The sequence below is a fragment of the Trachypithecus francoisi genome, unplaced genomic scaffold, assembly GCF_009764315.1.
Source record: "Trachypithecus francoisi isolate TF-2019V2 unplaced genomic scaffold, Tfra_2.0 Lachesis_group19, whole genome shotgun sequence".
NCBI lineage: Eukaryota > Metazoa > Chordata > Mammalia > Primates > Cercopithecidae > Trachypithecus > Trachypithecus francoisi.
This window is the reverse complement of record NW_022681464.1, coordinates 20666663-20688279: the sequence shown is the minus strand read 5'-3', so window position 1 is coordinate 20688279 and position 21617 is coordinate 20666663. Positions and strand designations below refer to the sequence as shown.

The window sequence follows — 21617 nt, the reverse complement described above, 5'->3', positions numbered from 1 at the left end:
TTGGTTTATTATGGGAAAACAACAGGTAAACACAGTGATAAATCCAAGGATGGAGCGAAGTAGGCAAGGTAGCAAAAGGGAAAGATGACTGACCAAGACCAAGGAGAGAGGGATGGGAAGAGCTAGAAAGAGCTGCCTGGAGGAGACATCTCCCAGAGTTTGAGTGAGCTGAGTGAGATGGAGAGGAAGGTCACTCAGGCAAAGAGAAAACAGGTATGAGAGAATGTGGCCCACTGAGGAAACTGAAGGTAGTTTGGGGAGACCAGACTAATGGTTACCACTTCTGACTACGGCTCAAAATCAGCCATGAATCATGAACCCCAAAGCAGACTTCCTGAGTCAGAATCTCCATGGGTCAGGGTGCTGCGCCAGACCCTGTGGTATAGTTAATGAATGGTGAGAGAGGAGGTCTGAGAGGTTGTACTACAGAGTTTGCATTTGATACTCATGGCCACAGTGATGGCTGGAAGGTCTGTGTGCTCACCCAGAGAGTGGTGTGGAGAAGACATGGGAAGGTGTTTGCTGCAACCATTCAGGAGACAGACAGTGAGAGACTGAGCCATGGGAGGCAAAAGACAAAAAGATGGGAGATTTGACAGGACTTGACACACTGTATAAGGGTTTGGAAGAGAGAGGGGTCAAGGACTCAAGTTTGTGGCTGGCCCTTGTGACTAAAGGATGATGGTGCTATTTGCTGAGCTATTCATTAAGAAAGTTAGGTCTGAGACACCTACAAAGCAGCATCTCCTAAGCTGTGCTTTGCCAGATATTAATAGATTTTTCATACACATCTAAACACAAGAAACCTGGGGATACTTCTCCTCTTAATTTTTTAGTGTAAAATACTAGAGACCAAGCGCAGTGGCTCATGCCTGTAATCCCAGCATTTTGGGAGGCCAAAGGCAGGAGAATCACTTGAGTCCAGAAGTTTGAGACCAGCCTGGGCAACATCGTAAGATCCCATCCCCATAAAACATTTAAAAATTAGCCAGGTGTAGTGGCATTCACCTGTGGTCCCAGCTACTCAGGAGGCTGAGTTGGGAGGACTGCTTGAGACTGGGAGGTCGAGGCTATAGTGAGCATGATTGCTTTACTGAACTCCAGCCTAAGTGACAGAGTGAGACCCCATCCCTATTAAAAAAAAAAATACTACACACATTTTTTTAGTTCTTATTATGTGACAATAGACATTTTAAAAATTTCATATCTTACTCTGAGCAGGGTAATAGGAAAATAAAAGTTTTTTAATGAAATTTTGTGACAACCAATGCATTGTCAGATCTGTGCATGGATGTGTACATAGCATTTCTCAAGAGCTACATCACATTAATGTATGTTCTTCAGTTAGTGACCATTAGTCTATGTTATGTACCTTGCCTTTTAAATTCAATATATGTTATATTATTCAATTTTATTGTAAATATTATGCCTCACCAACTAGTCATCCATGGGTATGTGGCTGAGGGAGATCTTGGTCATAAAGACTTGACCTCTGCTCCTTCCCTATCTCCTTCAGAGGTCCAGCCTCCATTATATCAGTCCATCAAGTGAGCCGTAAGTCCTCTACTGTCACTCTCTACTTTCCTCCTAGGCCACCTCATTCTAACCTTCGGTTACCATCCAGTCTAGACCTCCTATCTGAACTCCTGACCTATTACCCACGGTTCTTCACTCCCACCATAACTACTCTTGAATTTCTCAAAAGGACCTCAAACTCCGCACATGCATAACCAACTCGTGATTCTTCCCATCCTAAACCTACTCCTCTGCCAGGAGTCCCTCTCAAGAAGCAGGAACATCCATTTGGCTGCATAGCCAGAAACGTGGACGCATCCCTAACATGGTCCTTTCCCCCACCTCCTTCCTTCCTTTAAATCCTGTTGATTTTACTTTCTCTTCAAGAATCTGCTCTTCCCCATCTTGCAACCATCTTCATCCCAGCAACTATCCTGTCACACTGCACAAGAACTCACCAACTGGCTCCCCACATTCACTCAGTCCCCATCAGTCTGTTATCTACATTGTAACCACAGTGATCTTTACAGATTGTAAATCTGATCACATTCTTCTGACCAGTTTTTTTAAAAGTAAAAACAAAAACCTTCTAGCCAACGTGAGCTTAGGTACAGCCCTTCCCTTTGGGAGAAAGTCAGTCCCCAGTGCTAGTCCAAGCAATCCAGATGGAAACTCTAGGGTACTTTTGGACAATCCTGACTGTAGCAGCATCACTGCTATTATAATGTATCTGCATTATAATGTAACAGATACTATAATGTATCTGTTTGCTTAATTGTAATAGAAAACGCTGAGGCTTCATTACAGAGTCAGGCCCTGTCTACCTGCTTTAAGTGTCTTATTTCATCTTCAGAGCACTCTATGGTGTAAGTTCAACTGTTCAATTGAAGACGAGAGAAGTTATGTAATTTGTTCCAGGTCATGTAGCTTATAAGTGACGTAGTCTGGACTGTTTAGAAACCAAATAATCTGACTCCCGAGTCCTTACTTAGACGCCTACTCTGCTAAGATGCCTTTTCACATCTGGACTCCCCACCAAATCAAAGTGCCCTTCAGAAGAGGGCCTTTATTTTTCTCACATTTGATATTTGAGTGCCTATTTGTGCAGGTATTTGTGCCAGGTGCTGACCAAAGAGTTACGAACAAGACAGCGTCTTTGCCATTACAGAACTTAAAAATAGTAGAGAGAGGCAGTCGTTAAACAGAAAGCATTACCTAATTTAATTGTGACAAAAATTACAAAGGGGAAGGCAGGTGTTCCCAGAGTGACTGAGAAAGGATCTAGCCCAGACTCGGGGAGTCAAGAGGAAGGCCGAGACCCGTCTCAAAAGTGCTGCGTGAGAAGTGGCAGGAAGGAGCCCACCGGCGCGTGTCAGACTCCTGAGCCTGCAACTCCACACAGGACACGCTGGGTAAGCGCCTGAGGCGTCAGCTGACCGAAAAGGCGGGTGGCTGAGTGGGCAAGTGGAAACGGATGGCGGGATTGACCTACGGAGCGGCTGGCAGGGCCCCAGACACAGCCGAGGCCCAGCCTGTGGCCAAGGGGTCAAAGGCGGCGCGGAGGCCTGATGCGGGATAGGGGCGGTTTTGGGAAATAGCCAGAACCGCCCTGCTAAATAGCCCCACTCACCCTTCACTCTACCGGCGGTGGGAAGCACCCACCCCCGAGAGAGAGACCGGCGGTGGGAAGCACCCACCCCCGGGAGGGAGAACAACGCCCTGCCGCACGCGCGCCGGAAGTAGGGGCGGGGGTGGAGGGCGGGGGGGGACGCCCCTCTAGGAGCCCGGAGGACCGCAGCTCTATGGCGGGCGCGGATCGGGTCTCGCGAGTACTGGCGCGGGTGCGGCTCAGACCTGGCGGGGACATCGCAGAATCCAAACGGTTGACGCGCTGCTGAAAGGGTGGGGAGCATAAGATACATATTAAATATAATTATGTATTCGATTTTTTAAAATATATAAAAGTATACGTATATATCCAAATATATTTTTCCTCGTTCTGTCGCAGGTTGGTATACCATAGAGAAAACACCATCGAGAAAATAAACACCGAGAACCCATGATCTCTACATTCTGAGAGGAAGAGGAGCTGACCACGCTCATCGCAGACGTGCTGACTGCGAAGACTACAGTCCTAGGAGCTGCGGGAGGGCTGGGCCGGGAACGGGTCCTGCCCAGGAATGCCGAGGACGCCAGGTGCTGCGGAGGGGTCAGGGTGGGGTGCGGGGCAGGAGAAGCTCGTAGGAATTTCGTCGTGGACTCTGCCCTCGAGCTGCGCCTGGCAGCGTGCTGGATGCTGACACAGCAGGAGGAACGCCACGGGTTTCCCGCGTAGGAAGCGGCAGGAGCCGAGGCACAGGGGGGCGGGGTTCAGGGCAAGCTCGGAATTGGCCCATCTTGGCTGGCCATAAACTAGGCCAAGGGGCTGGTTGGAGTAAGTTAGGTTGTGGAGAGTGTCAAATGCCAGGCTCACGTGTTAGCAATGCATTGAATCATCAGTGCAGGCTATTCACATATAACATGGCTAGAACGGTGTTCAGGGTGGTGTCTGTACCGTATAGAGTGGATTAAAGGGCAAAAGAGATGAAAGAATAAAGGTGACACATGAATTTAGCAAAATGTAATAATCTGTGAAAATATGATTGAAAATAGGGCAATGCATCACATCACCAAGGGAGGTCTTTTGGAAAATAAACGGGATTATGAAATAGTAACGTTTTGGAATGGGGGAGGAAAAGGAGTTCGAGAAGAGGAGCTACTTACGGAGCGCCCAGATGGTTCAAACATCATAAAAGCAGCAGTGTTTCAGGAGAGGGAACAGGTGACTAGCAGATGCTGCAGAGAGCCGAAAGAGGGTGAGAACTAAGCTGATGGTGGAATTAGGGGGAATGACAGAGGAGGGCAAGAGAGAGAGATGTTACCTGTGGACTCTCCTTTCCAGTGGTTCAGAAGAGTTGGTAAGACTGAAAATAGACAATAATCTCTTTTGAGAATTGTGATACTGCAAGAAAGGAAAAAGGATATTGGTTGAACTAAGCAACCGAATTTAAAGTATTCTTTTTTTCAAGGGTAGTGGACAGCTAATTTCTAGAAAAGAAAAGGTAAAGTTTAGTAGGCACTAGAAATTGAAGATGGAAGAAAAGAGATACCGCTGATGGGGAGGGAATGAGACCAGATAGGCTTGTGAAGTTGTTTGTCTCAGAAAAGAAGGAAGTGATTTGTTCCTGAATAGGAGGAAAGTGGAGGGTGACTGAGGACAGAAATACTGCAAGAGAGAAGAGAGAAGTTGAAGATGTTTGTGTCAGATGATTCAGACCACAAAGGTGGTACAGTTGAGCCAGATTTTGAAGAATGTTATGACGGCCAATGACTGGAAGAGACGACTTCAAGTTATGTTCTGTATCTACCATCCAATATGGAAGCCATTAGCCATACATGGCTATGTGTAGGAAAGCAGCCTCTTGCATGACAAGAGTAATGCCATCTTGAAGTGAAACATCATAATAACCAGTGTTTGACTCTTGCATACCAAGGCATTCCCCCAGCAAGGTCAAGAAACAATGCCTATAACATAGATAACCCCTCATAAAGAAACAATATCTGTACCCCCTCATAAAGATCCTGATCTAATTTTCCCACTGGTCAGAGTTTTGCAAGAGGGTCTCAGACATGACCAGCTGCACATGTTTTACCAAAAAAAAAAAGCTTGCTATAGAAAGAATCATTCCCGCAGGGCAGGTATGGGGATCCACCATCTTAAGTCCCTTCGTCCCTACCAAATGTTTCCTTCTGAGAAACTGCATTTGTCAGCTCAACCTCTGGGAGTAGGTTTACATATACTTGCTCACTTGATATATGGCTGATAGGAACTGAGGAAGTACAATTTTCATTTCATTGAATTTTAATTAATTTACATTTAAATTGCGACATGGGATTAGTGGTTCCATACTGGACAGTGAAGCTACCCTATACTGGTGAAAAAGAACCCAATGAGTGAAATGAACAAAGTAAACATTAGCAGTTTCTAATGAAGCAGATAAAATAATGAGTGGCCAAAAAAAAAAAAAAAAAACTGTAAAATTGTCTTCTAGGTAAAAAGCCCATAAGGTTTATATACAGAACATACTCAATTTGTTCATTCCCTTAAAGGATCTAGCAACTCACTTTTTAATGTAAGTGCTCAATTTCCCCATTTTTAATGAACAGATGAATACCAATATTTGCTAACACTGTGGGGTGGGGAGGGGAGAGTGATATATACCTAAGAAAATTAGCGACTTCATCAATAATAAACATTTCTCTATCATTTATTATTTTCTTTTAAAAAATGTATTAACATCTGAATAATGCATGGACTTTAGATAATGAAGTATCAATTTTGGTCAACTAATTTTGACAAATATGTCATATCAATGAAAGATGTTAATAAAAAGAAATGAGTGTGAAGGTATATGAGATGTCTCTGTACTATCTATCTTTGCAATAATAGATAAATTGAATTTTAAAATATCTTAATAAAAAGAAGGCAGGAATAGGGGAACAAGGGAACAGATACCTTGTCTGCCCTTCTTTGCTGTGGGGCTTCAGTAACCTGTTAGACTTACACACCATATCCTCTGTATCTCTTGTCTGCTCTTTTTCATTTTTGTTTCTCATTTGCATATTTTACCACCTATTTTTCAGATCATTCTTTCTTCAGTGATAATGTACTTTTAAACATATCCCTTGAGTTCTCAATTTCTGTAACTGAATTTTTTAATTCAAAATTTCTTTTTGGTTCAAGTTCATATCCATTATTTTGTTGTTTTTTTTTATTTTTTGAGATAGGGTCTCACTCTCTTGCCTAGACTGGAGTGGAGTGGCGTGATCTCAGCTCACTGCAACCTCTGCCTCCCAGGCTCAAGGAATTCTCCAGTCTCAGTCTCGCTGGGATTACAGGCGCAGGCCACTATCACCTGGATGATTGTTTATATTTTTAGTAGAGATGGGCTTTCACCATGTTAGCCATGCTGGTCTCGAACTCCTGACCTCAAATGATCCACCTGCCTCGGCCTCCCAAAGTGCTGGGATTACAGGAGTGAGTCACCGTGCCTGGCCCATATCCATCATAATTTTTTTTTTTTTTTTTTAGATGGAGTCTCGCTCTGTGGCCCAGGCTGGAGTGCAGTGGCGCAATCTTGGCTCACTGCAACCTCAGCCTCCCGACTTCAAGCGATTCTCCTGCCTCAGCCTAGCTGGGATTACAGGCGTGTGTCACCACGCCGAGTTAATTTTTGTATTTTTAATAGACACGGGGTTTCACCATGTTGGTTGGCCAGGCCGGTCTCAAACCCCGGACCTCAAATGGTTCGCCTGCCTCAGCATCCCAAAATGCTGGGATTACAGGTATGAGCCACCACACCCCGCCCATTTTAGAAAGATTTTTATGGAAAACACACATGCCATTAAATTTACCATTTTAACCATTTTTAAGTGTATACTTCTGTATTAGTCCATTTTCACGCTGCTGATAAAGATATACCCGAGACTGGGCAATTTACAAAAGAAAGAGATTTAACTGGACTTACAGTTCCATGTAGCTGGGGAGGTCTCACAAACACGGTGGAAGGTGAAAGGCATGTCTCACATGACAACAGCAAGAGGGAGAATGACAGCCAAGCAAAATGTGTTTCCCCTTATCAAACCATCAGATCTCATGAGACTTACTTCCACGAGAACAGTATGGGGGAAACTACCCCCATGATTTAATTATGTCCCACCGGTTCCCTCCCACAACACATGGGAATTATGGGAGTACAATTCAAGATGAGATCTGGGTGGGGACATGGAGCCAAACCATATCAACTTCAGTGGCATTAAGTGCATTCACAATGTTGTACAACCTTCACAAACATCCATCTCCAGAACTTTTTCATCTTCCCAAACTGAAACTCCATACCAATTAAACAGTGATTCCCCATTTCTCCCTCTCCCGAGCCCCTGGCAACCACCATTCTACTTTCTGTCTCTATGAATTTAAAGTACCTCAAATAAGTGGGATCATACAATATTTGCCTTTTTGTGACTGGCTTATTTTACTTAACATAATGTCTCCAGGTTTATCCATGTTGTAGTATATGTCAGATTTGCCTTTCTTTTTAGGGCTGAATAATATCCCATTGCATATATATACCACATTTTATTTATCCATTCATCTGTTAATGGACACTTGGGTGGCTTTGACCTTTTGGCTATTTTGAATAATGCTACTATAAATATAAGAGTACCTTTAATCCATTTTTAATTTCTGTATATGGTGTAAGGCAAGAGCCCAACTTCATTCCATTGTATGTATCCAGTTTTCCCAGTATCATTTAATGAAAAGACCACCATTTCCACCATTGAATGGTCTTAGCACCCTTGTTAAAAATCAATTGACCGGCCGGGTGTGGTGGCTCAAGCCTGTAATCCCAGCACTTTGGGAGGCCGAGATGGGCGGATCACGAGGTCAGGAGATCGAGACCATCCTGGCTGACACGGTGAAACCCCATCTCTACTAAAAAAAATACAAAAAAAACTAGCCGGGCGAGGTGGCGGGCGCCTGTAGTCCCAGCTACTCAGGAGGCTGAGGCAGGAGAATGGCGTAAACCCAGGAGGCGGAGCTTGCAGTGAGCTGAGATCTGGCCACTGCACTCCAGTCCGGGCGACAGAGCGAGACTCCGCCTCAAACAAACAAACAAAAAAAAAAATCAATTGACCATATGTGTGAGTGTTTACTTCTGAGTGCTCTATTTCATCGGTCTGTATGTCTATTCTTATGCCAGTATCACACTGTTTTTATAATTGTAGCTTAATGAAATCAGGAATTAAAGTCTAAGAAGTCATTCTAAAAATAGCTTCTGGTTTTCTGTCAGATTCTTCTCAATCTTGTATGTCCCCAAACAGTATTTTAGCCAAATGTAATTATCCTAACATAAGAAACTCCAGTGATTCTACTTCTATCATCAATTGTTTCTGTTGGTTGTTCTTATCTCGTTTGCCTGGTTATCTTTTATCAGGAATTTCCATGAAAAACTGATGTGGAAATAATTTGAAGGTACTACTCTTCGTTATTTTATTTTATTTTTTGAGATGGAGTCCCACTCTCTGTTGCTCAGGCTGGAGTGCAGTGGCGCGATCTCAGCTCACTGCAAGGTCTGCCTCCCACCATTCTCCTGCTTCAGCCTTCTGAGGAGCTGGGACTACAGGCACTTGCCACCATTCCCGGCTTTTTTTTTTTTTTTTTTTTGTAGAGACGGGGTTTCACCATGTTAGCCAGGATGGTCTCCATATATGTCTGCCTCGGCCTCCCAAAGTGCTGGGATTACAGGAGTGAGCCATTGTGCCCGGCTGAAGGTACTCCTAGAGAGAATCATTGTTTGCTTCTGCCAGATATCTGGGAGCTCCAGTAATTGTAGGTCATCACAAACCAGTTTTAGGGACTGAGATTTTTCTGGGTCAACCAGATGACTTGTGGTTGGGCTACAGTCTGTGGAAGGGCTGGTTTACTATAAGTTCACCTTTATTCCTAGAATGTAGTTGCTTTTCGGTATAATTCCAAGTACCAAGGTCTCAACCCTTAGTCTCTGATTCCAACTTTCTTCTCTCTAGTCCTGTGAGGTATCAAAAATGCCATTCAGTACCCTCAGCTGCCTCTTCCAGATAAGCAAATAATCTGAAAGTGAAAGCCCACTAGATGCTTTGGTTCACCTCACTGGACTTAGATCATTTCTTGGATCTTGTTCTAGTATTCTGTACTACCTTGACAGTTCTTATGCCTTTCAGCTGATTTTCATATTTTTTATGGATTTACTGGTTGTCCTTAAGGGAAGAGTGATCCACATTACTCACTCTACCAATACTGGAAGCTGAGTTCTGTGACTTTAATTTTCCCCTAAAAGATAGTATCTTTTGAAGAATAATAAGTTTTTTATTGTAACGTAGTCCGACTTAACTTTCCTTTTTACATATATTGGGCTTTATTATCTTTTTTAAAGATTTATTTCCCTACTCTGAAGTCATAAATATACTTTCACATATTTTCTTCTACAAATTTTACAAAAGGTTTGCTTTTCTTCCATGTATTTAATATACTTGCTATTTGCTTTGTGTGCAGTTATGAGGCAGAAATCTATAATAACTATTTCTAGATGAATAATTATCCATTAATCACTTACTGAATTGTCCTTCTTATCCACACTGGTTTTCATGCCAGCTCATTCACCTATATTATTCATCTTTGATCCCACATATAGTATTATGATGGAGATGGCTATAGGCTATTCCATTCATCTATAAAGTTAGCATCCTAAGAATGATTAAGAATGCATGAACACTACAGGTCACTCAGTATTGCTTACCAAACTTAGGTTTTTCTAATAAGGTCACCTTTGCACAAAGTTTGTTTCAAGCCATCTTCTCAAGCATTATTCTCCTCACCCCTCATTCTTAAATGATGATATGACCGCCTTCTTCCCAACGAATTGGAACATCCTCAGTTTCCCACTAACCTACCTGAGCTTGCACTCATTCTCTCCTATCATCTTAATTAGCATAGGAGAAGGGCCATTCATATCTAAAGACTTATTCTTCCACTTGTACCTTGGATCCCATCTCCTTCCCCATCAATCATATGCCATCAACAGTTCATTCTCTTCCTGTGTTATCTGCTCTCTCTCCTGGATTCTTCCTGCTATCTTTTACACATTTACACATTACATATCTTTTCTATCTTAAAAATAATCAAGCCACCAACCAAGCAAATAAACCATCCCTAAACTCCACTATTACCCTATTTCTTACTTTCTTTTATTCATAACTGACTTGTTGAAGTTGGTCTATAATGACATTCTCCATTTCCAGATATCCCATTTTCTTCTCATGCTGGTTCTCTTCAAAGTTTGTTTTTTATGAAGAAGTGTTGGATTTTGTCAAATGCTTTTTCTGCATATTTTGTCCTTTATTCTGTTGATATGGATTTGGTTGATTTTTAAACTGATGCTCAGATGGATCCCTGGGATAAATTCCACTTGATTGTGGCAGAAAATCCTTTTTTATATGTTAACAAATTCAGTTTACTAGTATTTTGTCGAGAATAAGAGATAATGGTCTGTAGTTTATGTTTCTTTGATGTATTTGACTGATTTGGATATCAAAGTAATAGGTCTATAGTTTGTTTCTTTGATGTATTTGACTGATTTGGATATCAAAGTAATATTGGCCTCATGAAATGAGAGGAAGATGCTCCTTCCTCTTGTTTTGGGGCAGGGGAGAGTTTGTAAAGAACTGGTATTAATTTTTCTTTAAATGTTTGGTAGAATTCACCAGTAAAGCCCTTGCACCCATTCTCTCCTATCATCTTAATTAGCATAGGGCTTTTCCTTGTGTGTCTTTTTTTTTTTTTAATTACTAACTCAATCTCTTTATTATACATCTATTCACATTTTCTACTTCTTCTTTAGTCGGTTTTCTGTCTCCGGGGCATGTCAGAGACCTTCACAGCAGCCCCTCCCATCACAGGCCTTGGGGCCTAGTAGGAAAAAATGATTTTGTGGGTGGGGCCCAGGGCTCCCCTGCTGTGTGCAGCCTAGGAACTTGTTGCCCTGCGTCCTAGCTGCTCCAGCCATGGCTGAAAGGGGCCAACGTACAGCTCGGGCTGTGGGTTCAGAGAGTGCAAGTCCCAAGTCTTGGCAGCTTCCACGTGGTGTTGAGCCTGTGGACACACAGAAGTTAAGAATTGAGGTTTGGGAACCTCTGCCTAGATTTCAGAGGATGTATGAAATGCCTGGGTGTTGAAGCAAAAGTTTGCTGCAGGGTCAGAGCCCTCATGGAGAATCTCTGCTAGAGCAGTGTGGAAGGGAAATATGGGGTTGGAGTCCCCACACAGTCTCCAACGAGGAAGTGCCTAGTGGAGCTGTGAGAAAAGGGCCCCTGTCCTCCAGACCCCAGAATGTTAGATCCACTGAAGGCTTGCACCATGCACCTGAAAAAGCTGCAGACACTCAATGCCAGCCTGTGAAAGCAGCCAGGAGGAGTGCTGTACCCTGCAAAGCCATAGAGGCAGAGCTGCCCAAGGCCATGCGAGCCCACCTCTTGCATCAGTGTGCCCTGGATGTGAGACATGAAGTCAAAGGAGATCATTTCAGAGCTTTAAGATTTGACTGCCCCGATGGATTTCAGACTTGCACAGGGCCTGTACCCACTTTGTTTTGGCCAATTTTTCTCATTTGGAATAGGTGTATTTACCCAGTGCCTGTATCCCCATCATATCCAGGAAGTAAGTAACTTGCTTTTGATTTTACAGGCTCACAGGCAGAAGGGATTTGCTTTGTTTCAGACTTTGGATTTGGACTTTTGGGTTAATGCTGGAATGAGCTAAGACTTTGGGGGACTGTTGGAAAGGCATGATCATGTTTTGAAATGTGAGGACATGAGATTTGGGAAGGGCCAGGGGCAAAATGATATGATTTGGCTGCGTCCCCACCCAAATCTCATCTTGAATTTTAGGTCCCACAATCCCCATGTGTCATGGGAGGGACGTAATTGAATCACGGGGGCAGCTACCTCCATGTTGTTCTTATGACAGTGAGTTCTCACGAGATTTGATGGTTTTATAAGGGGCTTTCCCCCTTTTGCTTAGCACTTCTCCTTCTTACCACTATGTGAAGAAGGACATGTTTGCTTCCCCTTCTGCCATGATTGTAAGTTTCCCAAAGCCTCCCCAGCCATGCTGAACTGTGAGCCAATTAAACTTCTTTCCTTTATAAATTACCCAGTCTTGGGTATGTCTTTATTAGCAGCATGAGAACAGACTAATACAGTAGGCTTGTGTATCTAGGTTTGTGTATGTATACTCTATGATGTTCACACAAAGATGACAGCACCTAATGATGCATTTATCAGAATGTATCCCTAGCATCAAGCAAAAGATGACTGTACTTCCTTCCTTCTGCTGTTTTGTTGCTGTTTTTAAATTTGCTCTCATTTTTAAAGTTTCTTAAGGTGGAAGCTTAGGTTTAGATCATTTTTTTTTCTTTTCTAATATAGACATATTAAAGCTACAAAATTTCCTCTAACCATTACTTTTGCAGCATCCCATAAAATATTTTATGTTGTACTTCACTTTTATTCAGTTTAAAGAACTTTCTAATTTATCTTATGATTTCTTCTTTGGATCATGGGTTATTTATATTATTTAATTTCCAAATATTTGTGGAGTTCTCAAATTGTGCTGACTTAATATGTCCTCTGGGTCAGTGGAATCCTCACTGTCCCCAACCTCTTGGTCTATAGAGACCCAACTGGTCCTAGCTTCTGGACTCTTAAGAGGCCTCACTGGTCCCTGAGCCACCCTCAGCTGAGGTGGCCCTGCCATCTCTGCCCTTGGTAGTGTCCCCATCCTCTAGGTACCTCATTTCCTGCTTTTAGAATACCAGAAGTTGGACAGCTTTTCTTCTTTTCATCTTGTCTCTGTCATCTTCAAAATTAGCAGTGTTTCTGGGGATAGCATTGTCACAATTCTTGTTAGTTTTCCATAGATTTTAAGAGAATCCATACGATTAGGCACAAGGATTCTCTATAGATCCTTCCTGGATAACCCAATTTCTATCCTGGAGTCTGCTGAAATAGTTAATTGGATCCACAAATCACATCTAATCGCTTCACCAAAACATTTGTCCCAGTGCTGTCTCCAGAGCATGCTATCTGAGATAGGCTGAGAAATTTCCAAATCATCAAATGATTTTTGCTTAACAGTTTCCTCCTCAGTATATCTCTTTCCTCTCATATTTTAGGAAGGAAGGAGAAGACAAGCTACATCTTCTACTCGTTGCTTGGAAATATCCTCAGCTAAATACTCAAGTTCATTAGTTACAAGTTCTACTTTCCACCCAATAGCACAGCATGATTCAGCCACGTTTCTGCCACTTCTAACAAAGATTGCTTGTTCTCTAGTTTCTAATACATGTTCCTCCTTTCATCTGAGATCTCACCAGAAGTATCTTTAATGTTTATTATTTCTAGCAGCATTCTCTTCATGCCAATATATGTGTTCTCTAAAATGTAACTTTGTCTACTGTCCTCTTTACTTCTTTCTGAGCCCTTACCAGAATCACCTTTAATCCTCCTATTTCTACAATCTCTTCAAGGCTTTTTCTATTAAGAATTCCAAAACTCTTCCAGCTTAATCACTTACTCAATTCCAAAGCCACATCTATATTTTTAGATATTTGTACATAGCACCCCACTTCTTGTACCACAAACAAGATGGCATAATACAATAGAAATGTATTCTCTCATAGTCTGGAGGTTAGAAGTACAAGATCAAGGTGCCAGCAGGGCCACACTCTCTCTGAAGGCTCTAGGGAAGTGTCTGTTCCATCCCATTGTCTGAGCTTCAGGTTGCTGGCAATCATTGGCATTCTTTGCCTTTTGGATGCATTACTCCAATCTCTGCCTCCATCATCACATGCATTCTCCTCTCTGTCTCCTCTGTGTCTGAATTTGCCTATCTTATAAGAACACCAGTCACTGGATTAGGGCCCACTCTAATCCTTTATGACCTTAACTTGATTATATCTGCAAAGGCCCTGTCTTAGGTCATTCAGGTTGCTATAACAAAAATATCGTAGCCTGAGTAGCTTAAAAACAACATAAATTTATTTCTCATAGTACTGGAGGCTGAAAAGTCCAAGATCAAGGCACTGACAGATTTGGTGTCTGGAGAGGGTCTGCTTCCTGGTTCATAGACAGCCATCTTCTCACTGTGTCCTCATACGGCAGAAAGCCTTGGAGCGCTCCAAGTCATATTTCATAAAGACAATTAATCCCACTCACAAAGGCCCCCTTATAACCTAATTACCTCCCATAGGCCCACGTCCAAATACTGTCACATAAGGAGTTACAATTTAATATATGAATTTTTGGGGACATAACATTCAGCCTACAGCAGACCCTATTTTCAAGTAAAGTTACATTCACAGGTAATGGAGGTAAGGGCTTGAATCTATCTTTTAGGGGCTACAATTCAATCCACAACAATGTGATAAGTATAAACCAAGATTTATTTAAACCACTGTGGGCCGGAAGCAGTGGCTCATGCCTGTAATCCCAGCACTTTGGGAGGCTGAGGTGGGTTGACTGATTGAGCCCGGGAGTTCAAAACCACCCTGGGCAACATAGTGTGACTCCGTCTCTACAAAAAAGTAGAAAAATTAGCCAGTCATGGTGGCATGAACCTATATTCCCAGACACTTAGGAGGTTGAGGTAGGAGGATCACTTAAGCCCAGGAGGTTGAGGCTGCAGTCAGCTGTGATCACACCACTGCACTCCAGCCTGGGTAACACAGTGATACCTTGTCTCAAAAAAAAAAAAAAAAAATAGAGACAGAGAAGGTAACCACCATTTATAAAAAGAGAGAGAGAGAGACAAGCGGAGAGACAGACATAGAAGGCAAGCAACACTTACTGAAAAAAAAGAAAGAAAACACACACACACACACAAAACACCATGACACGCCTTTCAGTTACTTAACAGATAAAGATTTCTCAAGGTGAGGCCAATGACCTCACTGATTAAAAACAAAGGGAATTATCTGACCTGAACTCAACTTTAAAGATCTTGGGGAATTATAGTATTTCTTGACACAAGGCCAGTCACTTCTGTCAAAGTGAACCTTGGGAACTGTGATTATACTGGCCATTATTTTCTTTTCTGAATCAGAGTTTTCAGCACTGGTTCTGATTTTTAGGAAGTCAGTGTGAACCAGACATGCACACTGACATGTCAAAGATGTCTTATTACCCATAATTTAAGGATCTTATTCACAACAAACATGTTAATACTTGTTAATATTTATTTCAGCAGCAGTCTACTTGTTAATATGAGCAAAAGGCAGTTAATTTTTAATGTGGCTTCACAATTTTGATTTCCTTTTTTTTTTCCAGAACTGGAAATTGATTTTTAAATTGAAATCCCTTCTTTGTGAAAATTGTTGCATAGTCTAACTATCAAAGAAAATTAATTTCCAATATAATACATGATAAGCAAAAGTCCACATGTAGGTCTTTATGTTCATTTCTCTGAGGAAGAACTTTGCAGTTTTCATCCTTTTTTTAAAATAAATTTACTATCTCAAAAAGATTGAGAACCACTGCTCTAGAACGTATGCCTAAGTTAGACATATGTTAATACATATGTTAGTTTGACTTAGTTTCCCCCAAGTGAAATGAGAAATAGAATTCAGGTAGAATATTGGTGGTGGCCTATCAGTTTCATTCTTGAAAATTTTATATCACTCCCCATGCCTGTATTATCACTCCTAATCTCTCTGGAAACCCTTCAATTCCATTTACTTATGGACCATAGTTGGCTCTAGATTTGTTTTGGCCAGTCCGGCAAACAAACTCCAAGTTAGCTCATCAAACTCACACACAGAAAGCAACATCTCTGGCAAGACTCCACAAAGCTACAAATCTAACATAATCAGAAAGAATAGTTTGGCTTCCTTGGTCAAACACCCATAAAATCTATGTCCATATCATCACTTTTGGGTAAAAGTGATTTTACCCAAAACACTTTACCTTTGTATATGATAATTAACCTTTGGTTAATTTTCTCATTCTGTTTTATTAAAAACTTATTCATATGTCAATTATGTTACCCAACAATATTGTTTATGGTAAAAATGATTCCTGGTTACCAAAAGAATTATAAATGAACTATAAATACTGACTATAATGGATACTATAACGTTGGGCCTCCCTGAGTATACTGACTCGTGTAATTGGCATGTCTCTTGTAGAAATTCTAGAAGCTATGTCCATGGAGTTGTTATAAGATATATTAGCTCCTGTGGAAGTTTCTAATCCAGATGCATCCCGCAGCTGCCCAGTGTAAGTCTCATCTCCTTGCATCTGAGCTGTCAACTTGGAATGGGAAGGCCAAAAAAAAAAGCCTGGATGCTTATGTAAAACACTGTGAGTAACACTTTCACAGAAGAGGAGTAGGTGCTGCCTATTGGTCAGCTGTGGTTTCTGTCCTATCCTTCTAAGTGAATCTGATGCCAAGGGTGATCTGCAGTAGTCTTGAAGGTCTAAAAGTCTAGTTGAATTCAAGAAGAACATTCTGGGGGGCAATGATATACACCCAGCTTCTTTTGGAAACTACTCGAAAATTTGTTTCTTCCTTCTCTCATCTTCTTATCATCTAACACAATATGTGTTAATAGTTAACTATATATGTCAGTATTTAAGTTATAGGACATGAAAGAAGGAGTGTTATCAGCTAGGAGCAGAATGAATGCCATTCATGGGCCAAAAAGACTATTTTCCTCTTTTGGGAAATGGTTAACATGTTAATAGTTATGTGATAGTAGTGTTATGTAAGGTGGAAGCACAACTTCATTATCATCATACTTTGGAGAATTAAAGCATGGCTCAAAGAAACATGTATGGTACTAAGTTGAGAAGGGGCAGACCATGATGCTTTTATAATGTGTCATCTTGCCTAGAGTGCACTAGTTTTCCTAGAATTATTTTATGTTTACAGTTTGGGTGGGCCAAAAAGGTAATTTTTGGGAGATGTGTAATGTGGAAAGGAAATAGTAGCCATTTGTAATTCACATATGTTGTTGCTGACTGGTGACTCACTTAGCTGATTCATTTTGTTGCAGCTTAGCCTGCAACTACTCTACCATCCTCTAGATCCTCCTTCAGCTTCTCCAACTCCTGCCCTGTGTATGTGTTTTTATGACAAACAGTCCCAGCTTCTGAAGGATACCCTCACCATCAAGGTCAAAGGCAACAAGAACTAACATGGATTTCAGTCCATTTTCATGAGGTTCAAGTTTGTACTTGTGACTTCCAGCCTGACCCTGACTTCTTCCATTTTACTTCCATCTTCCTTTCTGACTACTCTGCCAACATCAAATTCCAGCATCAGACATACAGCATTATAAGACTGCCTAACTAACTCTCATAATTTTGCCAGCCAATTCTCTTTAACGAATCCATATATACATGTACATATATTTAATTACTTGTTGTGTGTTTCTGGTTGAACACTGACTGATATATCAGGGATAAAGAAGGTCATTTCATTATGAAAAAGGAGTCAATCAAGAGGCATAATAAGCTGGGCACGGCTGGTCACACCTGTAATCCCAGCACTTTGGAAGGCCGAGGCAGGCAGATCACCCGAAGTCAGGAGTTTGAGACCAGCCCGGCCAACATGGTGAGACCCCGTCTCTACTAAAAAAACAAATACAGAAATTAGCTAGATGTGGTGGCACGCACCTGTAGCCCCAGCTACACCGGAAGCTGAGGCACAAGAATAGCTTGAACCCAGGAGGTGGAGGTTGCAGTGAAATCATGCCACTATGTCACAGGATACTTTGGGTGTTGCTTTTCTGGTCAGAAACCTCTGTGGCCAGTAGTACCTTTGCCTGAGTTTTGCTTGGGCCCACTGGGATTGTTCTGCCCACTCAGGCTGCGCTTGGCTAATGTTACCAGCCTGGATCTCACCCCTGCCAAAGGCGAGCCAGCTGTGGAGTAGCAAGGGGTATGTGAGCAAGAGAGTGTGGGGTCTGGCCACTGCACACAGGCACGCTGGCTGCTGCAGCAGGGTGGGCAGCTCCAGGTGCTACTATGGGCCCTGGCTCACTGTGAGGCTGTGACTGGACTAAGTACACCACAGTGGTGCTGAGAAGCTTGGAGACTCCAGGAAATGCAGGGCCCCAAAGGGAGTCACAGTCCTGGCTTAGGAGCTTCCTGGTCTGGGCTCCCCAAAGGGCCACAGCTCTTCTCTCCTCTTTGCCTGCAATGTGGTGAGCAAGGGGCATGTTTCAGCCCTGTTTGTGTTATAGCTCTTTCAGCCCCACTATTCAGCAGGTCTCAAGTTTTTGTCCTGCATCCAGAAAGAATGAGGTAGGCAGACAAGTGGAGGCTGAGCAAAGTGAAGAGGGGCTTTACTGAGAAGGAGGAGCTTTACTGAGCAACAGGATAGCTCAGAGGAGACCCTGGAGTGGGCAGCTCCTTTCTGCAGGCAAGACATCCTGTTGTCTCTGCAGCTCTCAGCAGAAAGAAGGCCCTGGAGTGGGTAGCTCCTCTCTGCAGGCAGCTTGTCCCATCATCTCTGCAGCTCTCAGCAAAGAGGAGGCCCTGAAGTGGGTAGCTCCTCTCTGCAGGTTGGTCCTCCTGTTGTCTCTGGAGCTCTCAGCAGAAAAGAGGCCCTGGAGTAGGTAGCTCCCCTTGGCTGGCAGGTCTTCTCCCCAAGTCTGGCTGAGTCCAGGGACTTTTATGGGCCTCAGAGAGGAAGAAGTGCATGCTGATTGGTCCATGGGCAGGTCCAAGAAAAAGCACCACCAGTTCCCTCTCCAGTCAGGGGGACTGGTGGCCTGGTCATTAGGCTTCAGGCCTTCCCTGGGGACTTGCCCCTTTCTGCCCCAGAGCATGTTGCCTCCTACTGCTTTCTATGGTGCCCAGGCTGTTTGTGGGGAGAAGCACTTGCAGGCCAATGCCAAACTGCCCTCAGCCTTCCCTTGGCCTCCCTCCTATGTTTGTCAGCACCCAAAGTCTGGAGGGGGCTGAGGCAGCAGGGGAATGGCCTGTCAGTACTGCCTCAAGTATGTGCACAACTGGCTGGCTGCAACAGCACCCTGGCTTAACCCCAACCTTGCTCCTAGATGGAAGCAGTCACCATGAGCAGGGCGAGGCCAGGCAGCAGAAGCAGATACCTCTAAGCCTGCTGAGGTGGGGGTGCCTTCCCAGGCCCATAGAATGCAGAGATATCCAGGTTGGTCCACAGCCACAACCTGGGTGGCAACAGCTGCACAAAGGAGGTGGGGGGATGCAGGCGGGGCTCCTGCCTGCTCCCAGTCTCCAAGAACATGGTCTGTAGCAAGGACTCGGGTGGCTGCAGTTGGACCTGGGAGGGTGGGGCTCCTGCCTGCTCCCGGTCTCCAAGAACACAGGGAGGCTCAGCCAGCAGCCATCACTTGGGCAGTTGCAGCTATGCCCGGGGAGCTCCCACCCACCAACTTGGAAGGAGCTGGGGTCCTGCTTGACCCCATTCCCTCTGGCTCTGTGAAGCTCACAGCACAGGCAGAGCCTCCCAGCTGCAGCCAGCATCTTGGCAGTGGCCACTCCAGATGGTCCAGATGGCCCACCACTGCCATCAACAACACTCCAGCCTGGGCAACAGAGTGAGAGACTCCATCTCAAAAAAAGAGAAAAAGGAAAAGGAATAATAATTCTAAACATTTATGCAAATTGTGAGTTTCAAAATACATAAAATTAAAACTGATAGAATCACAAGGAGAATAGACAAAACCACAATTATTGACAGAGAATTCAATATTCATCTTTCAATAATTACTTTTAAAATTAGTAGAAAATCAGCAAAGTATATAGTAAACTTCAGTAATACCATTAATCAACTAACAATAATCAAATAGTCGACCCAACAGCAGCAGAATATATTAATATATCCTTCTCAAATGTGCATGGAACATTTATGAAGACAGACCATGTTTGGGGCCATTAACGAGTCTCAATAGATTTTAAAGGATTCAAGTCATACACAGTATGTTCTTTGACCACAATAAAATTAAATTAGAAAGAAATATCAGAAAAAATCTCTAGAAACCCCCCAAATATTTAGAAACTGAAATAATCCAAGTTCAAAGTATTCTGAACTGAATGAAGACAAAAACACAACACATCAGAATTTGTGAGATGCTGCTAAGCCTGTACTTAGGGGAAATTTTATAGCACCGAATTTCTATAACACAAAATAAGAAATATCACAAATCAGAGACCTCAACTTCCACTTAAAGTAACCAGAAAAAAAAGAAAAAAGCAAATTAAACCCAAAGCAAGAAGAAAAAAGGAAATAAAAGGGGCAGAGTGGAAATTAATAGACCAGAAAATGAAAGACAATTTTTAAATAAATGGAAAGCTGGTTCTCTGTAAAGATAAAAATGACAAACCTCTGGCCTATCTGAAAAGGGCAAACGGGAGAAGATACAAATTACTAATAGCAAGGATGAAAGAGGTAACATCACTGTAGATTCAACAGATACAAAAAGGACAAAGTAATATTATAAACAACTTTATGCCAACTTATACAAAATTGGCTGGGCTTCTTTAAATGATACAAAATACTAAAGCTTACCCTAGGAGAAATATATAACCTGAACAGCACCATATCTATTAAAGAAACTGAGTTTGTTAAAGTCTGGAGGGGGCTGAGGCAGCAGCTACCACTTAGCCACCCACTATTTTCTCAAACCTCTTCTTTCCCCACCGGACAGCTTAATCCAAGTCACACGTCTCATTGGTCTCAAACCAGAAATGAGATCCTAACTTCTCATTTCCCAAGATATTTATACGAACACAGCAATATCCTTTCCTACCCTGATTACCCCGCACCCTCCATTTCGGGTCCTTCTCACCCTGATCAATGAGAATTGTTCTAGCAGGCAAACCTTAAATAGACTTCATACCCTTTCTAGATTGCAAAGTAGATAAAAATCCAACTTTCCGTTAATTCAGGGATTAATTACTGAGCATCACTTATTTCTTGCGCATTGGTTCTCAAAATGTGGTCCCAGGACCAACAGCTTCAGGATCACCTGAGAACCTGAGCTGCCACCGCCCCCTCCCCCACTACTAAATCAGCAAGTCCGGAGTTGTGGGGCAGAAGTCAGTATTTTAACAAGGCCTCCAGGTGATTCTGATGCGCGCCACTCTTCTGGGGGTGTAAAAAAACCAGAGAGGACAGGAAGAAAGTTAGAATTAAAGCATACCTAGGAATCAGACAAGCTTCAGGGGGAGGGGCCGTTATTTAAAAAACGATAACTAATTAAGAACTTGTATGTAGTAAGAAAACCTACCCTGCCCCAGAGAGCTTTCCCGAAAGATAATGGATTCCGACATTCACCTCAAGAACCGGCAGACAGAGCAGCAAGGGATCTGTCGCTGGCCAAGCAGGTCCCTGGCTAAGGCACTGCTAGGGACAGCTCGCGGGTGTTCGGGGGTTAATTCTCTGCAACCCTCCCTCACCCGATGCCCCGTCGCCGCCCTGC

At 42.9% G+C, this 21617-nt stretch overlaps 1 protein-coding gene across 16 annotated transcripts in view; it reads right to left on the bottom strand.

Annotated features, from left to right (window-relative positions):
- The window catches only part of ZSCAN30 (zinc finger and SCAN domain containing 30), a 36303-nt gene extending 14698 nt beyond the window's left edge, over positions 1 to 21605 (bottom strand). The window contains exons 1-4 of one of the 16 annotated variants that reach the window (XM_033177978.1): positions 21426 to 21598; positions 4437 to 4516; positions 3610 to 4350; positions 3146 to 3409 (exon numbers count right to left, since the gene is read on the bottom strand). The gene's annotated coding sequence lies outside the window, so the exon portion shown is untranslated. Of the gene's footprint in view, positions 1 to 3145; positions 3410 to 3609; positions 5563 to 21425 lie in introns of those variants that run through there. The other 15 variants (XM_033177979.1, XM_033177980.1, XM_033177981.1 and 12 more) reach the window with 15 other exon arrangements.
- Between the last annotated feature and the right edge of the window lie 12 nt (positions 21606 to 21617).